This window comes from Maylandia zebra, linkage group LG3, assembly GCF_041146795.1.
Source record: "Maylandia zebra isolate NMK-2024a linkage group LG3, Mzebra_GT3a, whole genome shotgun sequence".
Lineage (NCBI taxonomy): Eukaryota > Metazoa > Chordata > Actinopteri > Cichliformes > Cichlidae > Maylandia > Maylandia zebra.
The window spans coordinates 27,706,584-27,732,851 of record NC_135169.1 but is presented as its reverse complement, the minus strand read 5'-3'; the positions used below and the strand labels follow the sequence as shown (position 1 = coordinate 27,732,851).

The 26,268-nt window shown below is 42.5% G+C and overlaps 1 protein-coding gene and 9 non-coding genes across 11 annotated transcripts in view; 7 read left to right on the top strand and 3 right to left on the bottom strand.

Annotated features, from left to right (window-relative positions):
• Window positions 1–19,480, bottom strand: part of zgc:109889 (actin-binding protein WASF3) — a 58,885-nt gene extending 39,405 nt beyond the window's left edge. Inside the window, exon 1 of one of the 2 annotated variants that reach the window (XM_004563553.3) lies at window positions 19,196–19,480. The gene's annotated coding sequence lies outside the window, so the exon portion shown is untranslated. The remainder of the gene's footprint in view (window positions 1–19,195) is intronic. The other variant, XM_076881632.1, reaches the window with a different exon arrangement.
• trnak-cuu (transfer RNA lysine (anticodon CUU)) lies at window positions 2,154–2,226 on the top strand. Its single transcript has one exon. It is a non-coding gene; the product is annotated as a tRNA-Lys (tRNA).
• trnak-cuu (transfer RNA lysine (anticodon CUU)) lies at window positions 2,636–2,708 on the top strand. Its single transcript has one exon. It is a non-coding gene; the product is annotated as a tRNA-Lys (tRNA).
• Window positions 3,967–4,039, top strand: trnak-cuu (transfer RNA lysine (anticodon CUU)). Its single transcript has one exon. It is a non-coding gene; the product is annotated as a tRNA-Lys (tRNA).
• On the top strand, window positions 4,449–4,521 carry trnak-cuu (transfer RNA lysine (anticodon CUU)). Its single transcript has one exon. It is a non-coding gene; the product is annotated as a tRNA-Lys (tRNA).
• Window positions 5,780–5,852, top strand: trnak-cuu (transfer RNA lysine (anticodon CUU)). Its single transcript has one exon. It is a non-coding gene; the product is annotated as a tRNA-Lys (tRNA).
• trnak-cuu (transfer RNA lysine (anticodon CUU)) lies at window positions 6,224–6,296 on the top strand. Its single transcript has one exon. It is a non-coding gene; the product is annotated as a tRNA-Lys (tRNA).
• Window positions 15,604–15,676, top strand: trnak-cuu (transfer RNA lysine (anticodon CUU)). Its single transcript has one exon. It is a non-coding gene; the product is annotated as a tRNA-Lys (tRNA).
• Window positions 16,111–16,183, bottom strand: trnak-cuu (transfer RNA lysine (anticodon CUU)). The gene has a single exon. It is a non-coding gene; the product is annotated as a tRNA-Lys (tRNA).
• On the bottom strand, window positions 18,141–18,213 carry trnak-cuu (transfer RNA lysine (anticodon CUU)). Its single transcript has one exon. It is a non-coding gene; the product is annotated as a tRNA-Lys (tRNA).
• Window positions 19,481–26,268: the final 6,788 nt, after the last annotated feature.

Sequence of the window (26,268 nt, the reverse complement as noted above, 5' to 3'; positions counted from 1 at the left end):
CTTAAATGTACAGGCTAATTACCCCGAATGTACAGATCATCTGTAATCCTTTTCTTCTCTTTTTCTTTATATGTATAAAAGAAAAACTCTTAATAAAAAGATATTGTTTAAAATCCCACTAATGCTGCAGAAAGCAAGCCCGCATGGAGAAAATGTAACAGAAAGAATTTATATAAATATGACGCCAGAGCTGTTAAACAAAAATAATATTATCTGTCCTTAAATTTAAATTTCTTACAACTGAAGCCCAAGTAAATGTATAAATTTACAGAATATGTTCCGTTAGCTTAAAAGTACAAAAATTGTGTTTTGTTTTAAATGAACAGACAGTCAAAATATCATAAATTTCCATAGTAGACGGTGAAAAAACAGGAACATTCATTGTTTATTTACTTTGCTGTAGTATGAATGGCCATGAGGTATTTAGAAAAGCTGTAAAACATCTGAACCTGCCTAAAATTTATGCCCTCCTTCACATTTAGTGGGCCGATTCTGGACCCCAGGCCTTATTTTTGACACCACTGGGTGTAGCATAAGAGTTAAATTGCTCTCTGCAAAAATCCATACTTATGATCTACAGGGTGGGCCATTTATATGGATACACAGTAATAACATGGGAATGGTTGGTGATATTAAAGTCCTGTCTGTGGCACATTAGTATATGTGAGGGGGCAAACTCCTCAAGATGGGTGGTGACCATGGTGGCCATTTAGAAGTCGGCCATCTTGGATACAACTTTTGTTTTTTCAATAGGAAGAGGGCCATGTGACACATCAAACTTATTGGTAATGTCACAAGAAAAACAATGGTGTGCTTGGTTTCAACGTAACTTTATTCTCAACCATTCCCATTTGATTACGGTGTATCCATATAAATGGCCCACCCTGTACCGTGAAACTACACTGAGATGAGCCTGCTTATAACACAAAGCAAATCAATAATATGCTGTTATGTTTTTTTGGATTACTCTCTACGAAAAAGTCTTGATCGTGAACTTAATGTCCACACTTAAGACTTGATTACTTGATAAGTGCTTATGAAAAGCTGGAGGCGAGTGGAGAGCAGCTTTTTGGAGCTGTTCAAAAAGTGCCTCATTCAAAGCCTGACAAGAAAAAAAGAGTTGTTATGTCATCGCCTCACAAGCGGATTAGTGTTTCATGGTGCATCCCTGTTCACGATGATGAAACAGAGAGGTTTTACAAACTGCCTCGATTAATTCTGCATGGCTGCACGGTACAAACCTCAAAGTGATTCACAGAGCAAGAAAACAATAAGAAAATAGAATATGCCTTCCACATGCTACCACAAACATCTCTGTGTTAAATGAATTGCGACCTGTGTCCTTTTATCTGTTGTGTAAAACATGCAGGCTGGTCCGAACAAGCGGTGCAGCTCATGTGAGAATGAAGAGGTGAAGATCGTGGCTGAGTGTTATGAGGGCGCGTGTTAATGTAAATGGATTAAAGTCCGGGCTAACAGCGGATTGTGTGTGCGGTGAATTCAAGTGTAAATTGAGGGAATGATTTGCATAAGCTCATATTTGTTACTTTTAATACTAACTCGTTAGTCTGCAGTCTTAAAATGTGCTAATTTGCAAAGCACCACCCTGACTGTGAAACAGTATGAAGACATGTTGTTTTAGAAGTGACAGCTCGTATATTGAACTGTAAACATAAGCACTCAAACATGAACCTGATTAAATCTGAAGGTTTTAACTGGGTCTTGTTCCAAAGTATGCAGTGAAAGACAATCCAACCACTCCCCATGAAGGCCGATCAATACCCACTACTGACATATTTATCGAGGTCCTCCTGGGCTGCAGATTTGTCAGCTCCACATCCATGAGGAGAATCTCCCGTTCCACCAGATCCCAAAGGTGCTGTGTTAGACTGAGATCTGGTGACTGTGGAGGCCACTTGAGTGCAGTGAACTCATTGTCATGGTCAAGAAACCAGTTTGAGATGATGTGAGCTTTGTGACATGGTGTGTTATCCTGCTGGAAGCAGCCATCAGAAGATGGTACACTGTGGTCATAAAGGGATGAACATGGTCAGCAACAATATCCAGGTAGGGGTTTAAACAATAGTTAACTTTAATTAAGTGGTACAGGGTGTGCGACGAAAATATCCCTCACACAGCCACTGCATGCAGAAGCCCGGCTAGCTCAGTCGGTAGAGCATGAGACTCTTAATCTCAGGGTCGTGGGTTCGAGCCCCACGTTGGGCGACATAGTTTTAGGTCAGAAATTACGAGGTTGCTCTCAGGTAAGAGTCTAACAACCCACGTGTACTGTTAGGTGAGCTCCAATCTAGTTGATCAATGGCAATGATAATTTGCATATTAACGATCAAGGAACTCACAGTCCGTTGTTCATTCAGTGGGCTGGTTTCAATCATTATGCAAATGTACTGTTACTAAGATTGGGGAAACCTGCAGTCGAAAGACGAAAGGATTTTCCCACTGAAAACGCTACGTCCAGATGAACAGAATCAACCTTTTGGGATCTACTTACCTGGATGATTGAGCATGCATCAAGACACTATGAAGTCTGACTTATTGTAGAAGGTCTTGCTTAGAAAGCAGTTCTTCCAGTTTGCAGAAGAGAAAGTTCCTTGGGAGGGCCACCCCAACACAAGCCTGGCTAGCTCAGTCGGTAGAGCATGAGACTCTTAATCTCAGGGTCGTGGGTTCGAGCCCCACGTTGGGCGATGCAGTTTTGGGTCAGAACTTAATATGACATTGCTCTCAGGTAAGAGTCCAACAACCCCAGTGGGTTGAGAGGTCAGTTTCTATCTAGTTGATCAAATCTTACAATGCTGTGATTGCAGCCATTCCCCAACTCTCTGTGAATGGTACTCATGGCCATTGATCAGTGGGTTTTAGTCAGTGGTTGTTGATCAATGGTCATGAGAATTTGCATAATTATGATTAAGGAACTGACCTCCCAGCCCACTGTTCCTTCAGTGGGCTGGTTTCAGTCATTATGCAAATTTACTGTTTAGGGGAAACCTGCAGTCAGCTGAGACTGAAGAAGTCACTTGGATGAGTGACGAAACATTTCTCCACTAAAAACGCTACGTCCAGATGAACAGAATCAATTTTTGGGATCTACTTACCTGGATGATTGAGCATGCATCAAGACACTATGAAGTCTTACTTATTGTAGAAGGTCTTACTCAGAAAGCAGTTCTTCCAGTTTGCAGAAGAGAAAGTTCCTTGGGCGGAATACTGATGAGAGGTGATTGTGGTTCAGGACTATCGACCTCCAGGAGCCTGAACTGTTAATACAAGGCAGCATAAATCCATATTTGCATGTTGTTTACACCAAATTCTGATCCTACCATCTGAATGTTGCAGCATAAAGCGAGACTCATCTAATTAGGAAAGGTTATTCCAATCTTCTGTCATGCAATTTTGATAAGCAAATGTGAAGTGTATCAGTTTCGTGCTTTTAGATGACAGGAGTGGCATCCAATGTGGTCTTCTGCTGCTGTAGCCCATCTGCTTCAAGGTTTGACAAGGTGTGCCTTCAGAGCTGGGTTCATTGTTCATGGTGTAGATTGAACTAGGTGCTGGAAACATCCCTCAGAGATTTGGGTCCATTTGGACATGACAGCATCTCACAGTTGCTGCAGATTTGTCAGCTCCACATCCATGAGGAGAATCTCCCGTTCCACCAGATCCCAAAGGTGCTGTGTTAGACTGAGATCTGGTGACTGTGGAGGCCACTTGAGTGCAGTGAACTCATTGTCATGGTCAAGAAACCAGTTTGAGATGATGTGAGCTTTGTGACATGGTGTGTTATCCTGCTGGAAGCAGCCATCAGAAGATGGTACACTGTGGTCATAAAGGGATGAACATGGTCAGCAACAATATCCAGGTAGGGGTTTAAACAATAGTTAACTTTAATTAAGTGGTACAGGGTGTGCGACGAAAATATCCCTCACACAGCCACTGCATGCAAAAGCCCGGCTAGCTCAGTCGGTAGAGCATGAGACTCTTAATCTCAGGGTCGTGGGTTCGAGCCCCACGTTGGGCGACATAGTTTTAGGTCAGAAATTACGAGGTTGCTCTCAGGTAAGAGTCTAACAACCCACGTGTACTGTTAGGTGAGCTCCAATCTAGTTGATCAATGGCAATGATAATTTGCATATTAACGATCAAGGAACTCACAGTCCGTTGTTCATTCAGTGGGCTGGTTTCAATCATTATGCAAATGTACTGTTACTAAGATTGGGGAAACCTGCAGTCGAAAGACGAAAGGATTTTCCCACTGAAAACGCTACGTCCAGATGAACAGAATCAACCTTTTGGGATCTACTTACCTGGATGATTGAGCATGCATCAAGACACTATGAAGTCTGACTTATTGTAGAAGGTCTTGCTTAGAAAGCAGTTCTTCCAGTTTGCAGAAGAGAAAGTTCCTTGGGAGGGCCACCCCAACACAAGCCTGGCTAGCTCAGTCGGTAGAGCATGAGACTCTTAATCTCAGGGTCGTGGGTTCGAGCCCCACGTTGGGCGATGCAGTTTTGGGTCAGAACTTAATATGACATTGCTCTCAGGTAAGAGTCCAACAGCCCCAGTGGGTTGAGAGGTCAGTTTCTATCTAGTTGATCAAATCTTACAATGCTGTGATTGCAGCCATTCCCCAACTCTCTGTGAATGGTACTCATGGCCATTGATCAGTGGGTTTTAGTCAGTGGTTGTTGATCAATGGTCATGAGAATTTGCATAATTATGATTAAGGAACTGACCTCCCAGCCCACTGTTCCTTCAGTGGGCTGGTTTCAGTCATTATGCAAATTTACTGTTTAGGGGAAACCTGCAGTCAGCTGAGACTGAAGAAGTCACTTGGATGAGTGACGAAACATTTCTCCACTAAAAACGCTACGTCCAGATGAACAGAATCAATTTTTGGGATCTACTTACCTGGATGATTGAGCATGCATCAAGACACTATGAAGTCTTACTTATTGTAGAAGGTCTTACTCAGAAAGCAGTTCTTCCAGTTTGCAGAAGAGAAAGTTCCTTGGGCGGAATACTGATGAGAGGTGATTGTGGTTCAGGACTATCGACCTCCAGGAGCCTGAACTGTTAATACAAGGCAGCATAAATCCATATTTGCATGTTGTTTACACCAAATTCTGATCCTACCATCTGAATGTTGCAGCATAAAGCGAGACTCATCTAATTAGGAAAGGTTATTCCAATCTTCTGTCATGCAATTTTGATAAGCAAATGTGAAGTGTATCAGTTTCGTGCTTTTAGATGACAGGAGTGGCATCCAATGTGGTCTTCTGCTGCTGTAGCCCATCTGCTTCAAGGTTTGACAAGGTGTGCCTTCAGAGCTGGGTTCATTGTTCATGGTGTAGATTGAACTAGGTGCTGGAAACATCCCTCAGAGATTTGGGTCCATTTGGACATGACAGCATCTCACAGTTGCTGCAGATTTGTCAGCTCCACATCCATGAGGAGAATCTCCCGTTCCACCAGATCCCAAAGGTGCTGTGTTAGACTGAGATCTGGTGACTGTGGAGGCCACTTGAGTGCAGTGAACTCATTGTCATGGTCAAGAAACCAGTTTGAGATGATGTGAGCTTTGTGACATGGTGTGTTATCCTGCTGGAAGCAGCCATCAGAAGATGGTACACTGTGGTCATAAAGGGATGAACATGGTCAGCAACAATATCCAGGTAGGGGTTTAAACAATAGTTAACTTTAATTAAGTGGTACAGGGTGTGCGACGAAAATATCCCTCACACAGCCACTGCATGCAGAAGCCCGGCTAGCTCAGTCGGTAGAGCATGAGACTCTTAATCTCAGGGTCGTGGGTTCGAGCCCCACGTTGGGCAACATAGTTTTAGGTCAGAAATTACGAGGTTGCTCTCAGGTAAGAGTCTAACAACCCACGTGTACTGTTAGGTGAGCTCCAATCTAGTTGATCAATGGCAATGATAATTTGCATATTAACGATCAAGGAACTCACAGTCCGTTGTTCATTCAGTGGGCTGGTTTCAATCATTATGCAAATGTACTGTTACTAAGATTGGGGAAACCTGCAGTCGAAAGACGAAAGGATTTTCCCACTGAAAACGCTACGTCCAGATGAACAGAATCAACCTTTTGGGATCTACTTACCTGGATGATTGAGGATGCATCAAGACACTATGAAGTCTGACTTATTGTAGAAGGTCTTACTCAGAAAGATTGAATGCCAATACAAGCCCGGCTAGCTCAGTCGGTAGAGCATGAGACTCTTAATCTCAGGGTCGTGGGTTCGAGCCCCATGTTGGGCGATGAATTTATGAGGTTTCTCTCAGGTGAGATTATAACAACCCACATGGGCTGAGAGGTCAGTTGGCAATGCGGTCTTGGCTCAACTGGTTCAAGGATGACACATGATGTGCGTGAATTCCTGTCAGCTTGTTGCATTCTTTCAATTCTCCTCTGCATTCTCGCTTGAACAACAACTCTTAACCCACTGGATGTTTTCTCCTTTTCAGACTTTCAGACTCATGATGACTGTGTGAGAAATCCCAGCAGACTAGCAGTTTGTGAATTACTCAGACCGACAACCATCCCACACTCAAAGTCACTTAAATCACCTTTCCTCCTCACTCTGACGCTCAGTTTGGCCTTGAGTAGGCTGTCCTGATCATATCTACATGCCTTAAAGCAGTGCCATGTGATACGGCTCATTATTCAAGTTACCAAACAGGCGAATGGGTGTAGCTAATGAAGTGACCAAAACCTTGAACCTTGAATTCAGGGTTTAAGCACAAGTGACAGAAATTTTACAAAACTATTGCTTATTCACATTTAAAACAGTAAAGAGACCCATTATGTATAAAATCCATAGAGAAAGATATGTTGATGAACAGATGAACAATTTGTAAAACATGCCTTGAGTTCTTCTTATGGAGTTTGACCAATCAGAAATCTGAAATATTCCTGGAGCCACACGAAAACATCATAAACAACTCATTTTTCATGACTAAGATCATTTAACGTCTTTTTTCTGGATGAAGAAACATGCAGCTCTTCAGAACCTTGTGGAGCCAAGAAGCAAACACTAATATCTGTGTAATGTTAACAGCTAGGCTTGTACAGCCAAGCCTGATTGACAGTCTGGGAGCGCACAGCTATGACAACAGCAAAGCGAGCCAACACAGTGAAACAGAGCTAATGTTTTATTCTGAGTCAGGATTACTCTGGTTTTTGCTCTGCAGGCCTGGGAAGCTCTCAGTTTGGTGGAACGCCAAATGTCAGCTAACAAAAGGCATCCGCGAGTACGAAGCAGAACAAAGCACTAAATAATAAAACATTTACAAAACTATGTACAAACAAAATGAGTGGGACGAGTGTTGTATGAAAATCACGTGATAAAAGGCAGGCTCGATGCAAAGAAAAGAGCAGAAAAGTGTTTGTTTCTTATGTTGCATGAACCACACTGAATGTTAACAGCAGCGATGTCAGTTACAGCTTCATTTCTACCACCCCCAACCCCCAGCACGCTGACTCTTGCTTCCTTTCTCCTCCCCTCTTCCCTCATCCTTTAACTAACTGTATCCCTTACGCCCTCCCCCCCGCTCAGGCTCAGCTCTCTTTGATGTCTGCATTTGTTGATGCTCTTGGATGAGGAGCAATTCTGCAAAAACGATGTCAATTACAGCGGTAGCACACATGCACACCTTTTTTTTGCGCTAATCCTCACTAAAAACAAATAATGCAAAAGAGAGAAGAAGAGACGGGCGATTTAACGCTCTCTTTTTACTTCCTCTCCTTTTTTTTGCCCCCCTCCTTCTGTGAGAAGAACCAGCAGACTCTGTGGAGTTGTTGTCATGGTTTCTTGGGAAGCGTTTTCATTTTTTGGCGATCAGAGCAGGGCTGCGAGAGACAGAAGAGAGTTTACACCGAGGCGATCGAGTTTTGCGAGGGATCTCAGTCACTTCATTGTTTCCAGTGTCTGTGTGTGTGCCTACAGTACCTCTTAAGTGAGGCTGAATGCAGATGAGCTGTTATGAAACAGCTACTTTAAAGACAAAACATATCAGATAAACACCAAGTGCACACACTCCTGACTGTCCAGCAGCATTTGCAATAACATTCAGAATCAGGGTTCTGGCTCCGTTTCCTAAATTCATCATCCTTTTTTGCCACATGGATCATTTAAACAAAGAGACCATTTATGGTCAAATTGCTGGTCTGGATTTGAAAGATAAAGCTGAATCAATCCTAATATCCAGTCCTATTTATAACTGGTGAGCGGGCTGTGCACCCGGTTACTGCTCTCTCGCCCCTCTTCACAAACATGGCTGTGGAGGCCAACTGTGCAGTTTCTAAAGTGTGCAAATGCTCTGCCTTTTTACTCAGACTATAGATAAAAGATAAATGTATCCACTGTGATGAACATATTTTAAAGCCTTAATCTTTAAATTCTTCATGGACACATTTACATTTTATTTATTGTTTACTCTATTTAATTTGTAAAATATGTGTACACACACACACACACACACACACACACGTAGAAAAATATTTAGTATACACATCCAGAAATGCATATACTATTATATATTGTACATATATTTATTAGTTTCAGATGTAGCCATTCTTGTATTTTGCTTGTTTACATTATTGTATTTTGCACAACTCTGTTGCTTGTGAAGCTTGCACACAAGAATTTCACTCACATGTGCTGTACCAATGTACCTGCACATGTGATGTGACAATAAAAGTGATTTGATTTGATTTGATTACATTCTTCAAGAGGGCGGAGCAGGCAGTTGTCAGCTAACACTAGCTAGCCTGGTAAGGCCTCAGGCACACAAGCCTAGGGACTGGAGGTTGGCAGGGAGAAAATGTGTGTTCCCTGAGCGGTTGGACAGTGGTTGCTGGCAGTTGCTAGGTTATTTAGATGCAACACCAAAAACCTCCCTGTGATTGCTTTGGTCACTGCCGCGGTTGTTTGCATGGAAGACGCCTCCTTGTCTGCGAGCACTCGCTAACTGCATGCCAAAATATGCAGACTGGGCAAGCTTTAGCTAATATTCACACACTGGTGTGTGCTCCTGTTGAGCAGTGTGTGAGTGTTACACAGAAAGCACTTAGGCAAGGAAAAAAGTGAATGGGAGAACGAGGCTTGTAGTACAAAGTGCTTTAAGTGCTCAAGCAGATGCAGTGCATTTACAGCCCTTTTCCCTACTGATTGGTGGTTACCACTAACAGGTCTCTAGGCGTGTGTGACTGCGTGACCGGGTCTTTAGTAATCAAATTCCATAGCGACCTCCAACCAATTGCCAACCAGTCTCTAGGCCTCAGTGACCTTGGGGAAAAGGGTAGTGCTTAACCGACACAACCCATACACCACAGCAGACACAGGTGTGGTGCATGAGGTAATGAACACTGCCTCAGTCTCTTGAGATTAGTGATCAGAAGAGGTTATAGAACCAAAAGCAAAACCAAAAACAAAAGCAAGCACCTATGCTAAGTAGATTACAGGCACAAAGCTTGTTAGATAACAAAAAAGCTACCGAGCAGCCTCGAGCTAAATCACACAGAAGTATGAAACAGAGAGAGGAGTGCTGCTTACACTACAGCTTTACTCATGCTCGCTGATCCCCAGCACAGCCGATCCCTGAAGTCCAGTTTGTATCTGGTGTGATTGCTGCACGTGGGTTGGGGTGTGGAGTCGGTAGCATTTGTACATGTTACAAATGTAGTGTGGTCACTAACCTTGCCCAAGCACGGACCTCAAAAACGTTCTTAACCGCACAATTTCTAAATAATTAACGTTTCTGTGCTCCGCCAGAGCGCTTCTTTAGAAACATGCGTGTGCATTAAAGACGAGGAGAGTGCGCGTGACAGGAAGGAGCTGAGATGCTGAAGCGAGATGGAGCGTGCTTGGGCCTGCATCGGAGACAGGGAGGAGGAGGGGCCAACTGTGCTCGGGCACGGTGCGAGGTAACCAGGCCTAGTATGAATTAACTATAAATCATTGAAGCTCTCACAGCAAATGATTGGTGTTGCAGCTGGATAGCAGAACTAGGACACCGCTGCAATCAGTGACAGCTGAAGGTGAGACAGAGGAGGAGAAGTGAGGATGGAATCAGCAACACATGAGGGGGAAGAGCGCAATGACCACAGCTGTAACAGCTTTCCTCACGGAGTCCTGCAGGGACTGCTTTAAATCTCCGTGGGGTGCATTAAGGAACTACCTGATTAACCCCTTAATAAATATAGAGAACAGTTATTCCAAAGATATGGCCACAGAATAGCAGATGCCAGTCGCTTCAGACACACAATCATTTTCCATGCCCTCTTTTATCCTCCACTAATGTGGTTAGTAAACAGGTCAGCCACAGAATGAATGCAGTGAGCGCAGTGTTTCTGAGCTGCATTCAGTCCACCACTCTGTGTGTGTGTTGTGAAAACTCCCCTCGCACCCCTCTGCGACCCTCACAATTAAATGTGCCGACCTCAGCGCAATTGCAACAAGTCATCCAGCAGAACCGTGTGACCTGACACTGTCACACTTACAGCACACAGGCAAACTGGGCCTCCTGGTGCAGGGTTGGTGGGCGGTGAGCCCCGGATACTGGGACGAAGGCGAGGGGAGACGGGTCACATTAAAGCTGTGGATGTGATGCCTCACAGTGTCCCAGTTTCACTGCTTCCAGTTCAAAAATTGGGGAGGTGGAACGCGGCGAGCTCAGGCGAGAAAATCTGCTGGTTCCAGCTCTCTGACTCCTAAAGCTGAGGAGCTACATGCTAACAGTAGAAACATCAGAAAATCAGAATCTCTGGTTTAATTTGTATCATTTTTGCTGCGCTGGACGTTTTTGTGCTTGATTATGTAATTTACTCAAGGAAAAATAAGGCCTGTGCAGACTTGCCTTTTTTTAGTTTTATCCATTTGTGTCACTTTAACTGTTGGATCTCATTTTGTGTTGAAAAAAAAAAAATGAAATTTTTGTCCTTAAAACGCACTTTTCAATTTTTCAATTCAATTCAGTTTTATTTATTTTTAAAGACAATAATACAATGTAAGTGAATAAGATATACTTACTTCCTGACAGTGTTTGACCTCAGCGCTGCGTTCCATCCTACTCAGCACTCATCATTTTTGAAAGACTCCTCATTTAAATAACTTTCTCCACCACAGCTGAAGCATATTTTGTGCTCATGACATTTTGGTAAAACTATATTTTTCCCCATTTCTGTTACTCTTCGCTTCTAAAAAATGAAATTGCTTTACAGTTACTAGGCCTAGTCTAAAGATCATTAGAGACAGCATATCTCGCCTTTTAAAATACTAACAGAATATTTTTAAATTAGCAGAACTGAAAGAAATCCCCTTTGTTTTGATAAATTTCCAATTAACTACCCAACAGTTACAGTTATGTCATTACAAAGGCTCTTTAATTATCTGCACAATGGGTGGAGAGAAAAGAAAAAACCTTCAAACGTGGCTTTTATTCCTGTGTACACGCACTGCTATCAGCTGATTTAAGCTAGCTGTGCAGGAAGGGAGGAGGAAAAGGGTGAAGTGGTGGGGTGGGTGATTTTGTCATTTTTAATGCATGAAAGCACAAGAGCGTGACAGTAAACTGCGTCGTGGACATATTTATAGCACTTCCACAACAACTTTGGCTGTTTGCAGGCATCCGTGCATGCAGACAGCATGCTAAAGCAAAGCTAGCGAAGACCTTAGAGGTGAGTGACCCTGGCCCAGCAGCCTGTCAGCAGTGCTGAACGGTCAGGCTCAGGGCTTCTATTTCACAACGCCCCGTCGTTTTCTTCTACTGCAGAGCTGCAGTGTTACAGACGACGTGGAATTTGTTAAAAGCTGAAGGGTTCATCATTCTCATTATTGCACTGCACATGTAACAAGTACTTCCACTGACAAACTGCTCTTTCCTTAACGATGTGTGACACGCTCACAGCTGAATGTTCTGCTCTAATGTGGCGATGAAGGCGTTCATGCAAAAAAACCCGTCTAAGTTCAAAGTCAGAGCTGCAACACAGCAGACCATCCATCCCACACAGATTTGCTTTTTCTGGCCAAGTGAAACGCTGCTGCACAGCAGAGCACCGTCAGACTCACAGGAAGCGGGGAATTGAGTGCAATCCAAGCTGTCTGTCGAGCAGCAGTGTGCAAGCCTCAGCCCACAGAAAGCTTCACTTTACAACATTACATTTTCCACTTTTTGATTAACTCTGGCAGAAAACACCTCAGACACGCAGAGCTGCAGAACACGGGCCTCCTCTGTGGAGCTGAAAGGCGACATGTTGTCACGACATATTCGATGAAAAATGACTCGTATGGAATAACAGAAAAATCAATAATTGGAGGTTTTCAAATTTACAGATGTAAGTAATTAAGTAAGTGTGTTACTTGGTTTAGTAGATGCAGAAAACAGTGATTTCATAAAGTATTAGATCAAGTAAATTTGTAAAATCTTACATTGTAAAAAAGTAGGAAGAAAATACTTGAATTATAAGGTCAAGCACCCACCATGTCGCCATGGTGACTGCTCCCATCTTTTAAACAACAAGAGACAACAAATTTATTAAAGCAATGATGTCCTGTGATACAAGTACACGCTCACTGCTTTCATAGGAGATAAGGAGGTAAGATAATCAAATGCACTTGATTAAATGATCATCAGCAAATGTGAGCGCAGCTGTAGCACAAGTTTTGGTGGTTTGGAGCATTCAGGTGTGCGTTACCACAATAAACAATCCTACCAGGAGCGCACGTCCCAGCACATTCACCCAAAATTCAGACTATGCAATATTCAGAGAAACTGCAAACAACCGAATTCAATTTTAGCTTTTATTTATATAGCATCAAAAGACAACAGTTAAAAGTAAAGACCCTATAACAGAGAGAAACCCTCAATAATCAAACAACCCAAGGGCAACATCTCACACTCTAAAACTGGGTCATGCAACAGGACAACGATCCCAGCAGATCTACAACAGAATGACTGAAAAAGAAAACATTTCAAGGTGTTGCAACGATCCAGACCACAACCTGTTTAAAACCTTCAGAGAGCCGTGCATAAATGAATGCAGTGGCTCTTCCCACTGAGAACAGAAGCACTCAGGTCCTGACGACCGGGTGAGAAAACAATATCACATTCTGCAGATTCTGAGGGAAAACACGGCCTGGAAACGCATCCAGCTGAGAGAGACAAAAAGTAAATATTTCCTGCCAACAATCTGAAATAATTTCCCTAAAGAACGGTGCACCAGAAGTAAGTTAATAATAAATGGACTCTGACAGTGCAGCCAGCAGGAGAAATCAAGTAAGAAACGGGGAATGTGAGGTTTGTACACACAGAAAACAGCAGAAAGATATAAAGAACAACATCTATAACATGCAAATCAACTAAAAAATTTACTTTCAACCACTTTAGGCTTGGTACATATTCGACATGCAGTCATTGATCCATCCATCTTCTTCTGCTTACTCAATTCCAGTTGGAGCCTATCCCGGCTATTATAGCGTGAGAGGTGGGGTGCACGAGGACAGGTCACACTCATATTCACCCTACTAGCGCCTACTTAACTAGACTCGACTCTGTTTTGATCATTTTCCATTACAACTGAGTACCACCTCAATGTGGGTAGGGTTGTTATAGCAACGCAGTCTAAAGGCCCTTTTCCATTAGTACCTACTCTTATTGGCTCGCCACTGATCGCCACGAATCGACTCGGATCAACTGGTTTTCCATTATAATCCAGTACTACCTAACGTGCGTGATCGCCATTGTAGCAATGCGTCCAAGCGTCCTGCGCCGTAATTAATATGCAACACTAACGCTACAAAAAGTGGACGTTGAGGCAAAAATATACCTGCTGCTCGGTCTGTGGCTTTTCATTAGACTCGGGGATCAGGGTGTTGGTTTTTGTAGCCATATTTCTCATTGCTGGGTTTCAACAATGGTGGTTTTAACTTTTATGAACGAGATGGTCTCATGACTCATCGAGTGACGCTACTTACCAGCTAATCAGTGGGATGCAGTCTGACGATGGCACATTTTAGTAGCTGCTCGGATCGCTTGGAAACCCGGGCAAGCAGGCACTAAAAAAGTACCTGGTACCAGGTACTACAACCTAATGGAAAACACTGCTTTCTTTTAAGTTGCCAAGTGAATATTTAAAAAACATATTTGAGCAGAGCTCTGTTTATGTTTTAAGACAAAAATAAGACACTCATGAGAAGTAAATGGGGCAGTGGCTCTAAGCGAATATGATACAACCACCTTTAAGTAAGAACAGAGCATGGAAAATTCACGACAGACAGATCCTATTCAGCATGTCAGATGGTTATTCAAACAACAAAAAAGCCGAAGAGTCCACCTCTAAGCGGCCACATCACTCAGCGTGAGTGCACCCTGAAGAGCCTGCTGTGTATCTTCAGAAGTAATTCAAACCATTAACCACAACTGAACACGTGTTGGAGGGAAAATCCGAGGAAGGCAGAGATCTGTTGCAATAATACAATAAAATCCCCACTTCCTGTCACCTGGAAATGTTTAAAGCTGACCAGCTCTGGTTCAGAGGCAGAGAAACAGGCTGGAGGTTCAATACCAGAACAGGCCCCTCAGGGAGGAAAGAACAGCAAATGCATGTCTGGAAAATGAATAATGTGCCTTCTACTGGAGAAAAAAAGAGGATCCCCTGAACGGCTGACTCCTGAAATACAGATTTTGGTGAAAACACGGCACTTCCTGATGGAATCCTAATCGTCCTCTGAGGCAAACGTGGGAGACTGAGGGTTAAATCTCTCACAAAGTCAGAAAAAAAACACGCACAACTCATCTAAGATGGAAGGCTGTTTCCGGCTGGAAGCTACCCATTTATTTCTGCAGGGATGAAACTGAGAGTTCAAGCATCAACATCACTGAATCAGAGCTAATAAGCACTCATATGTGACTTTTAGACAACAACCTTCATTTGAATCTAGGGGGCCGTGAGGTCTCTAAAAGACCAGAAACTCAGAGGAGTGAGGCACAAACAAAGGGCTGAAGCTATATTTGATCCTTGTTCTGAAAAGAACGCTCATAAACAGGCCTGGTGCTGAACATAAACACAGCCTTCATCGCAAAGCGTGGATAAAGGATGAGTCGAACTAACTTGTTTCTTTTATGAGATTAAAGGAAAGATGTGTTCCAGTAATTTTACTGTGTGTGTTATTCTGCTGGTCACATGCTGGAACACGGTCAGGAACAACACTCAGGAAGGCTGTGGTGTTTAAAGGATCCATGACACCACCATCATCCTGAACCATACAGGGCAGGATGGAGCCGTGCTTTCATGTTGTTTCATGCCAAATTCAGACTCTATCTTCCAAAAGCTGCAGTGGAAATCGAGACTCAGAGATTTTGGTAAATATTGACATGATTCAGGATTCATGACGAGAATCTCCTGTTCAGTCTCCCGCTTTATTGGATTGAGGTTTGGTGACCGTGGAGGCCATTTAAGTATAGTGAACCAGTCTGAGGTGATTTGAGCTCTGGGCCATGGTGTGTTATCCTGCTGGACAATATTCAAGTAGCCAGTGGTGTTTCGAAAACTCATCCAGCGGTGCAAGCCCGGCTAGCTCAGTCAGTAGAGCATGAGACTCTTAATCTCAGGGTCGTGGGTTCGAGCCCCACGTTGGGCGTTAGTGTTTTAGGACTTTACGGTCTAGTACAGATAATTGCTATAAAGTCTGCCTAATTGTGAAAGCTGTTAGTCAGAATGTATTAATCTGCACACTGTGTAATCCACAGTTCATCCAGTGTGCAGATTAATACATTAATACAAGCTGGTGGCTTAGTGGTAAATGACTGGTACTTGATAGGAGCTCTTGCAATGACTTCTTACCACTAGCCTCACTCACACACACAAGCTTTATTAACCAAAAGTTCACATTCAGAGGATTCATTGACTGTCAAGAATTTGTCAACATGCAGACTACAGAATCTGAGGATTCAACCAAAAACCTTCACAATTAGGAGACAACCTCCACACCAAGATTCAGTATGATGCCCAAAGCTTGTTTTTCAGCAGCTTACATGACAGTAAACTTATGTAAGTTCTGTCTTAAAAGAGAATCGCCCAACGTGGGGCTCGAACCCACGACCCTGAGATTAAGAGTCTCATGCTCTACCGACTGAGCTAGCCGGGCTTACACAACCTAAACTACTTTCATTTCCAGGGGTACAACATACCATATAAGCAGGTCATCATCTTGACCACATCGACATGAATAGATGCATCAATTTACTGCCAGGAGGCTGATTAGATATTTGAATCACTGCAGGAATTTTAATTCATTACTCAAGAGAAGAAAATGCAAGTCTGGCTCAGTTCCCATGTAAAAAAAAGAAAGAAAACAAAGGTTCTAACACACCAAAGTTCTAAGAATGACAAAATAATTAGTGGATCTACAAACAAATAAATAGTACAAAACACTGTGTAAGGATGGGCGGATGGATTTTTGCTAGATAAGCTCAACAAGTCTTAATGGATGTTGCTAAGTAATAGGCTAATAAGTAATAGCACCATAATGCATTAAGTAAAAACACTTAGGAAATAACTTCCTCAAAACAGACCTTAGTTTAGTGCCTGTACACATTAATAATGTATTTTCACAAGTGTTGTCTAATTGGCTGTAGTCAGGGCATCAGTAACTGTAAGTGGACTAAAAATACCTTTGGGGGAAAGGGGGGATTATGCATGTAAAAAGCCCTTGAAAACCAGAAAACTAGCCTTTGTGGCCACAGCAGAGCGCATGCCTTTGTCACCCAGCACAGCATCGCCCCTCCTTTGTCTTTGCTTCAAGCCCTGAAGTAACTCTGTGTACGAGTGTACGAATGTGTTTATGTGTGTACAGTTAGGCATCTGTGTGTGTGTGTTGTGCTGTGTGTCCCCTGTTGGAGCGTTTATGCTTATTTAGTGCTCACCGCTCTTCGCCCTTATTCCTCGATGATTCGCTTATGTAAGAAATCAGCGCAAGCCTCTCTGAGCACCGTCTCCAATGAATACAGCAGCTACACAAACGCACATAAAAGAAGCCTATTATCTAATCACTGTTCACCCAGGCTGGAGTCTAGACTTGAAAGGATTCACAGAACTGGACTCAGTACATTAGTTCATAACAGAGCACTTATTTTCAGTGGCCAAATCTTGAAGTCATTCCACTTCCTGGATCGCTTACACTGGTAGAGGCCTCACTTTAAGATCCTATCCAATCCATGCAGATAAAGCTGTTATTCTGATTGGCTGCTTAATGTAAACAGAAGGTTTGTACTAGAGGTGGGTGGGGCTTCGGTGCTCTGCACTCACTGACATCATATAGAGTTATTGGTAAAAAAAGAAAAAAGAAAAAAAGAAATCTGAAACCAAGTGTTTAGAGAGGTCTAAAGCTACTGTCATCATCTGAGGATTGAACCACCAACCCTTGTCAAGGAGGAAACAACCTCCTCTATGCCCTGAACGATAAGACCTTCCACTTGATGCATCAGGACTCGGTGTTACGCCAAAGGAAGCTTCTCCTCTGCAAAGTGGTAGGAGTGTGGCCTATTCTACCTTCTGAGTAACAGATTGCACATAAGCCAGACTTTATAGTAATTACTTGTAGTTTGCTGAGCCCCTTTTCCATTAGTACTTACTCAGATCGCCACGATTTTAAGGGTTTTCCATTTGGTCATAGTACTTTGTACTAAATGGTGCCTGCTCGCCCGGGCTTCCAAGCAATCCGAGCAGGTCATGCAGGCCACCGATTGGCTGGTAAGTGGCGTCACTCAATGAGTGATTAGAGTGTCTCATTCACAAAAAATCAAAACATCCATTTCTGAAACCCGGCAATGAGGAAAATGGCTACAAAAACAAAAACACGATGTGGTAGATACATGAAAAGCCACAGACCGAGCAGCAGGTATATTGTTGCCTCGACGTCCACATTTGTTGAAGCGTTCATGACTCGTACCAATTATGTCACAGGACGCTGGGCTATGTTGCTTTGACAACAACCATTACTTGATTGTAATGGTAAACCAGTTGAGTAAATCCAAGGAGGTATAAATGGAAAAGGGGCATTAAACTGTAAACCATCCATAATAGGTTCTGTCTTAAAAGTGCAGCGCCCAACGTGGGGCTCGAACCCACGACCCTGAGATTAAGAGTCTCATGCTCTACCGACTGAGCTAGCCGGGCTTACAAAAGATTAACCACTTTTGCCTGTTGGGAACATATAGATACAAATAAACAACAGATTAAATTTTACTGAATAAATAATAAAGATTTGGATGACAACCAGACAAGTGTTTAATTCCTTTGCCCCACCCCATTTTTCGGACCATTATCCCCTGCCTCTTGCTTAAATAAAACATGGTAGAGAGCCAATAATGTGCACAAATCCCTCCAGGTGGCTGAGTTGGCTGGATTCACATTGCAGCAGGCCTCCATACTGGGAATATGAAATGAATTAATTAATTAAATTAAACACAGGAGCAACAGGAGCATCCTCGGGAGCAGAAGCAGCAAGAGAGGAGCCACAATAATAAAAACTTACTCATCTGGAATCTTTTTGATCTGACTGAGGCCTGTTTCACGGTTAAAGACATGAAAGCACAGCTTAATGGCCAATTTAAGTCAGTATGGACGTATTAAAATATCTGCAGGAATTCCAAAAATTCCAAAGTCAGGTACGCAGAGACAGAAAAACGGGGGGGACAGACACGTAGAGACAAAGTGGATCCTCTGCGCACGCTAATCCCCACACACCCTGCACACCTCCTGCATAAGCCCCACTGCTCTTTTTTTCTAGCCGCCACAAGCTAGTTTGCAGCCAAATCCCACAACACATTCTCCCAACTGCTGACATTTTGTTGCAGCCAGTGAGAGAGAGAGAGGGGAGGAGAGGCACCTGACCAACCGCACTGGGAGAGATGGAGGGATTACAGGAGGGAGAAAATGGTGTGAAACCCGGCCGTCCTAAAGAAGCATGCAGCTCTTTCCTCTCGATTATCAAAGGGCTTCGTGTTTTCTGCGCGTGCAGCTCCGTGATGCAACAACAACAACAACAAATGCGCCCTCCCTTTCCCTTTCCCCCGTGTACCAGCTCCCAAGGGGAGCGGGCATGTGTCCACACCATCGCTGTCAAACGCAAAACCGATTTTTAGACGCCCCCTCTTACCTGGCTTCGGGCTCTCCCGTCACCTTCTCCTCTCCGCTTCTCCTCTCTCGGTTATTTAAACGCTTCTCACCGTTTCTCCTTCTCACCCTGCTCCGCATTTCATTTCGGAACGACCGTGTTGGAGGCTCGGGCCGGAGGGAGGATGGATGGTTGGATGGAGAAGAGGCGGAGCGGGCAGAGGAGCCGAAGCCTTTGAAGTGGAGAAATCTGGGTCCCTGCTCGCGTGGACCGGATTTATGTCGTTTCCAAGGCAGCGTCCGTCTAACCCGATGACCGCCAAGCTGCAATCTGGCGTACTGAGAAACCACTTCCGATTTGTCCTTCAAAATAAAAGTCTACTCTTTTTTTTAGGTTTCTTACACACAAGTAGGTAAAACGTATTCACACGGCGCGTTTCAAAGATACAAATCACAAAGTGCTTAACAATAATGTAAAGTAATAATTCTTCTGAATCTGAAATACTAAAGAAACAAAAAAGCATTTACAGTGCAGGTGATCAGAGGCACTCGAGATACAGTAACTTACTCAAGGATACGTCAACATATAGAGTAGAGGATTTTGGAATGAACCACTGGCCTTCCGATGAAAAAAAACAGCCTTATTTATGGATCGGGATTAATTACACTCTGCAGACTGGAAGAACCAGAACTTGTTCCTGCTTCCACTATAAGCCAGACTTCACAGTAGATCATTGTAGCTTCATAGCATCATACTTGTGAATGATTTAAGGTCATAGCACAAAACACTAACACCCAACGTGGGGCTCGAACCCAGACTCATGCCTTTCCGACTTAGCCGGGCGCGGACACTGGGGTGATAGTGGACATAGAACTGAAAGTAAGTACACTGGTTGTCTTGTGAGACAAAATACATCCTCTTTACTGCATGAGTCTGTAACCAGCTGTATCCTTTTACTGTCCATTACCAGCTTTTCCATACATCCACTCTCTTCTGCCTATCCCAGCTGTCATAGGGCGAGAGCTGGGGTACACCCTGGACAGGTCGCCAGTCTGTCGCAGGGCTAACACATACAGACAGACAACCATTCGCATTCACATTCACACCTATGGGCAATTTAGAATAACCAATTAACCTAACTCCACTAACTGCCACAAGATAAATAATATCAGCAGGGTGCCATTTCAAGGTAGTAACACTGTGAACAAACAAACAACAACAAAAAAAAAAAAAAACAAGAAAAAGGGGAAAAAAAGGCAATTTTTCCATGATTTTATCATTTCATCTGTAACTATCAGAACAAGAGCACTCACACAGTATAACTCTCTCCACAGGGTAAGAGCTATAATAAAACTGGATTTATTACGTTTTTATTACAATATGACGACATCAGCCTGCTTTTATATTTCCACATAAATGTGGCCGTGACCTCTGATCTATGTTGGATTACATACTAAAATGGTGTATTTTTCTGTGTTTAACTATCAGATTGGAGAAGAGTTGGCTTTAAAACTTAACCAAAGTAATCCAAAGCTTAGTATGTCATTGTGACGTTTGAAGACAAAGAAAATTGTGGGTAATATAAAACTTTGAGTGGTTTTCACATTTGATGTGGCCCCGACTCAAGCTACTATTGGTTTCTACTATATCACAAAATTTGAACATGATAAACAAACTAACAGGTCATTACACATTCCTTCCTTTCTTAGGGAGAAATATCAGCACTGGGTCACAGCAACGATTCAGTGACATTTCATGGTAGTAACAACATTAAAAAGAAGTATGATTTTTCATGTTTTTATCATTTCAGCTATTAAAAAATAGACTGGTCAAGCACAGGATATTGTGCTATAACAATTTTGTCCAAATTTTCCACATATGCTACAGGCCAGGTAACTCTACATTCTGAATGTGCAGTCTCCTTCAGATTTACATTTTATACGAGCTAAAATGTCCATGACTTTTTGTATTTTTAAGAGGGTGTTAAAAAAAAAAGCATTATAAAACAAATGACACGACTATTTCAAAGCATGAATTTCATTTCATGGATTTTAGATTAAAAAGGAATTTTAATGAAATTTGCTGTGAAATAATTAGTGAAATCTGGGAAAATTACAGGGGAGGAGGGACATGAAATGAAAGCCTATAAAAAAATCAACGGGAAGAGGCAAGTCTGATGGCTAGGGCCCAGTTATTTTAATATTGTATTTTCTATTTTGTTTAAGTTGTTTTATTAGTTTGGCTTTTGAAGTTTTTATTTTGTTTTTTAAATTAAGTTTCGTTTCAGAGTGGATTGTCTTGTTACAGTTTTAGTTTCAGTTAACTATAATAATCCTGCCATTTTTTGCCAGCTGAGCTAGAAACATAAACTACATCTCATCATGTCCTTTAGTTTATCTGTTTTATTATTTACTCCCCACCTCCACCCCAGCCTCCTCTTCTGTGCGGACTATGATGCTCACAGAAGGATAGCAGCAAGAGTAAAACGTTTACAAGATGGTAGTGAGAGCAGCTAAACGCTGGTCTGCATAAATATATTTACCTACATTTTTTCAATCGTTTTAAGACCTTTATGCTGACAGCTGAGGCCCTTTAACAGCCGCCGTTTCTCGCTGCTACCTTCCGCTAGCTTGACGCAGCTGTCAAATCAGAGGGCTGCAGCAGATTGGCGAAAGAGCGCGTGCGCTGTCCGAAGCATTCCGACGATTGCCGGCGGCGGCCGAGGACCACCACCCACACTCCGCGTAGCAGAGCGGGGATGAGCAGGCAGAGCCGCCGCAGGCCTCCGGGAATACGACACTTCCATTTAAATACACGTCGATCGGAGGCTCGTTTCTCTTTAATTAAGGAAGAACAACTAGAAAGTATAATCTCTCTCTCTCTCTCTCTCTCTCTCTCTCTATATATATATATATATATATATATATATATTACACATTATTGTATTTACACAAAATGGAATCCCCAAACTGTTCCCGGTATACCTGACGTTTAGGACCTTTAAGCCTGTAGCTTGTAGCTATCTTCATTATCGGTTAGGGCCCCTCCTCATCCTTTTCTTCTTCTTTGGTGCAACCCTATAAATTTGGGGAACCTCTTCGGCCTCTCCCCTTTTCTACAGTTCCCCTGTGGGAGAGGTTGGTGTCATTTATTTTCCAACACTAACTATATCTTTATCCACCCTGATGTTACTGATTGTGTGTTCTTAGCTCATCATTTTCATAATTACACCTGTCTTTACTAGATACTGTGAATATGTGTATAAGCACTGTCTCTCTCTCTCCCCCTACATACTCACTCTCTCACACACACACACACACACACACACACACACACACACACACACACACACACACACACACACACACACACACACACACATATATATATTCACACATATATATATATTCACACATATATATATATATATATATATATATATATATATATATATATATACATACACACACAAACACACATATATATGTGTGTGCATGTGTATGTATTAAGGTTAAGGTTGACTGTTGAAAGAGAAAAATGCTCTTCATATTTTTATCAATGAAATATTCTTTATCAATGACTAAAGACAGTATCTGGAGTCTAGTTTATGTCCTAAATCAGCAAACTGTTCTGTGTTCTTGCTCCAGACTGCTGACCACAGGAGGAAAAAATGACTCACATGTGAACAGCATGTGGTGTGAAGGGACAGGCTTGAAACAGCAATTTAACTAACACCAACCATCCACCTACTGAAGTGAAAAGGAAACTGTATCACCCGTTGGCCCGGTCAGTACAACAATCTCTGTAAAAAGATGCCAATCATGGTATATGGCTTAGCAGTGCAGCTCACGGAGGTGTTGGAGATGCCTTTCATCGGGCCACCAGGTATGCTGTCTGAGCCAGCGTTGCTCCCGGAGCCACTTTACAGCTCCACCTGTCTGTCAACAAGCTGTAAAATCACCCTGGATAAGAAGCAGCTTATCCAGTCCTCATAAATAACCTTACACACTGCTGCTGTGCCCCCTTTCGCCCACAAAGTGGCGCTGTTGCTTCATATGTCACCTCTGTCTCTGTCCTGGGTGCTGACTTCTGTGTCGCTGTCCGTGGTGCTGATTTGCCACCCAGAAAGGAGCGCAGTAAATAGCAAATAAATACATAAACAAACACGATTAATCCTGTAAACTTACCCACATGTAATTATGTGTTTATCTAGCTGTCCACTTTTATTCGCGGGTATTTGGCTCCGTTATGCTTCCCTGCAGTGCCATTATGCTTAATTGCCTATATTAGCATAACCAGGACTTCTGAGGGATGTGTAGGGGATGACTTATTGCATGCAGTATGCTTCACATGTTCTGGCCTGATATACAAGCAGGAAACCTGGATCTGGCAAAGTGAGACTTACTCAGAACAGGTGAAACAGAGGACAACGGGGGTGATGTCATGCGGTGGCTCGTTCTCATTACCTGTTGTACTTGTGGAGATTCATGACATTGTAGTTGTTCATTACCACTCTGATCACATTGTTTGGGTTGCTCTGCTGCCATCTTGTGACTGAGAATCAAATGATAAACCCTGTGAAGCTACAAACTGTGGGGAGGACGCCACTGGCTGGGAGCAGAACAACTGTAGGTGGGAGGGAGGTGAAGGGAAAAGATGAAGTGAAGATAAGGAGACTGCTGATTGATTATGATGATTGTAATGACGTGTATTAAGGTTGGATCCCTTCTTATTGTTACTGCTAATGAAAATTGTGGTATGAGATGCGTGACTTGTTTTCAGCCTCTGAAATGAAAAAGAGTGAAAGAAAAAGTTTCAGAAGGGACATACAGATCTACTTATTTTTTAAGCTTGTGTAGGCTTCTTTTCCAATAACCTGAGCACAAGCCAGTGAGAAGTGATGATGAAGATTGAGAGAGGAATGGGTTTCTTAGGAGGTTTGCTGGTGGGAAGAAATGTTTCCTATGCTACACTCACGGGAGGAAAAATAGAGAATAACCATTATTGTGAGTGTGTGCAATCAACTCGTTGCCATTGAAGTGGTTGCCTCAAAGATGAGGACCAGGTATGTGACCACTCATAGCTACCATCTTCAAAGCAAAAGTCAGTCTGCTCTCAACTTGCAGCTGAATGAGGTCAGGTTGACCCTTACATGCAATTTGTTTTTGATAATATGTTAAATAACTGGGAATAACTGCAAGCCCGTTGTGGTACACCTAAAGAGAAATTCATATTTACTACTCACATTCAGAGTCCAGCCAGATTCATCCATCAGAGGTGCGATGATTGATCCATGTATCGATGGTATCATTACCAAAGAGCGATCAAAGTATTGGATCAATAGGGTGAAAGGATCAATACTTTGTTTCTATCCTCTAAGTTCAGTGTGTCGCCCACTGAAATGAGCCCACATGATTAATATTTTGCTCGCTTCCACAGCATGTCTTTATCCTGTTTTCCTTCTCTCACCCCCAACTGGTCACAGCAGATGGCCCCGCCCCTCCCTGAGCCTGGCTCTGCCAGCGGTTTCTTCCTGTTGAAAGGGAGTTTTGCACTGTTGCTCATAGATTGTTGGTGTTTTCTCTGCTATCTTTGTATTATTGTACCGTCTTTACCTTACAATATAAATAATATAATATAAACCCCTTGAAGCAACTGTTGTTGTGATTACATGCTATATAAATAAAACTGAATTGAAAATTGAACTGAATTGCTTTAAGTAGTGCTGTCAGTGTATCGCCCTGTGGTGGGGCCGGACGGTGCTAACACGTTAACGAGCTAACCACGCTAACGAGCTAACCACGACACCCTGCTCACCCCTATATAAGCTATTATGGGTTAAAAATATTGGTATTAGTTTTGCCAATACTTACTCTGTATTCATTTGGAACTGGATCGATATCAACATTTGCTGTATCAACACACCACTAACTCATAGATTAGAAACAGAAATTCAGAAATTACAACGTGAAGGCAATCTGTCTGCATTTAAAAATTACACAGCAGCTATTAGAAAACCTTTAACAAACTATCTGAGACTGATTGCAGTCAGGACTGCAATAGTTTGGAGACAGGTTGCATTCTATGCAGTTGCCTTAGTGGCCCGCTACAGTCAGACAAGACATAAAATAATGTATTTGGCCACAATGATAAGAGGGATGTGTGGAGGAGTAAAGGTGAGGCTCTCAAACCTGAGAACACTGTAACAAATGTCAAGCATGGTGATGGTAGCATCACAATCTGGGCTGTTTTGCTGCCAGTGATGCTGGTACATTGTGCAAAGTGGATGGAATAATGAAGAAGGACTCTGTCCAAATTGTTCAGTTTCACCTCCAATCAACAGCTGGATGATTGGAACTTGGACACAGTTAGGTGTTCCATGAGGAAAATCTTCCCAAACACACATCATAATTAGCTTTGGAATAGATAAAGCAGGCTAACATTAAGCTTCTGGAAAGGTCTTTCCAAAGCCCAATGAAAATTTATGAAAACTATAAAACTGCTCAGACCTAAATAAATAGGTCTATTTAAATGAACTCTACCAATTTTACCAAACAGAGTGGTCACATATCCAGTCAGAATTATTTTCCGAGACTTGTTGATGGATACCAAAAACAACCCAGTCAGGGTGCAACGTAAGGGACATTTAACCAAATATTAGTGAGGGTGTATGTATATATTTGAGCCTGTGTTGATTAGAGAAAACCCAAAATAAATTCAAACTTGTGCACCTAATTCTCATTAAAAAAAAATCATTAAAGATGCTGTACAGTCATCCCAACCGGAAAAAAGAACAGTTAACAGAACAGCTCAAAATTAGCATGATATTCATGAGTGTACTGTATGCTGGCGTGGTAACAGTGTGGACCCTTGTGTAAGTAACACTGGACCTTTATGCACCGACTATCAAAAGAATGGGAACCTTTTCAGTTGACTGCTGATTAATATGGTCATATTTTCACTATAGAGTCGAGCACGAGAGGCATGAAGTAGCGCTCACAGCACTGTCATCCATCACCAAACAGCTTTAAGCCTCTTTAAAATTGAATGAAGTGTGTTTTGTAAGAAATCTCAATTGAAGTTCAGGTAATTACTGAGTATTTGATTAGCAGTAT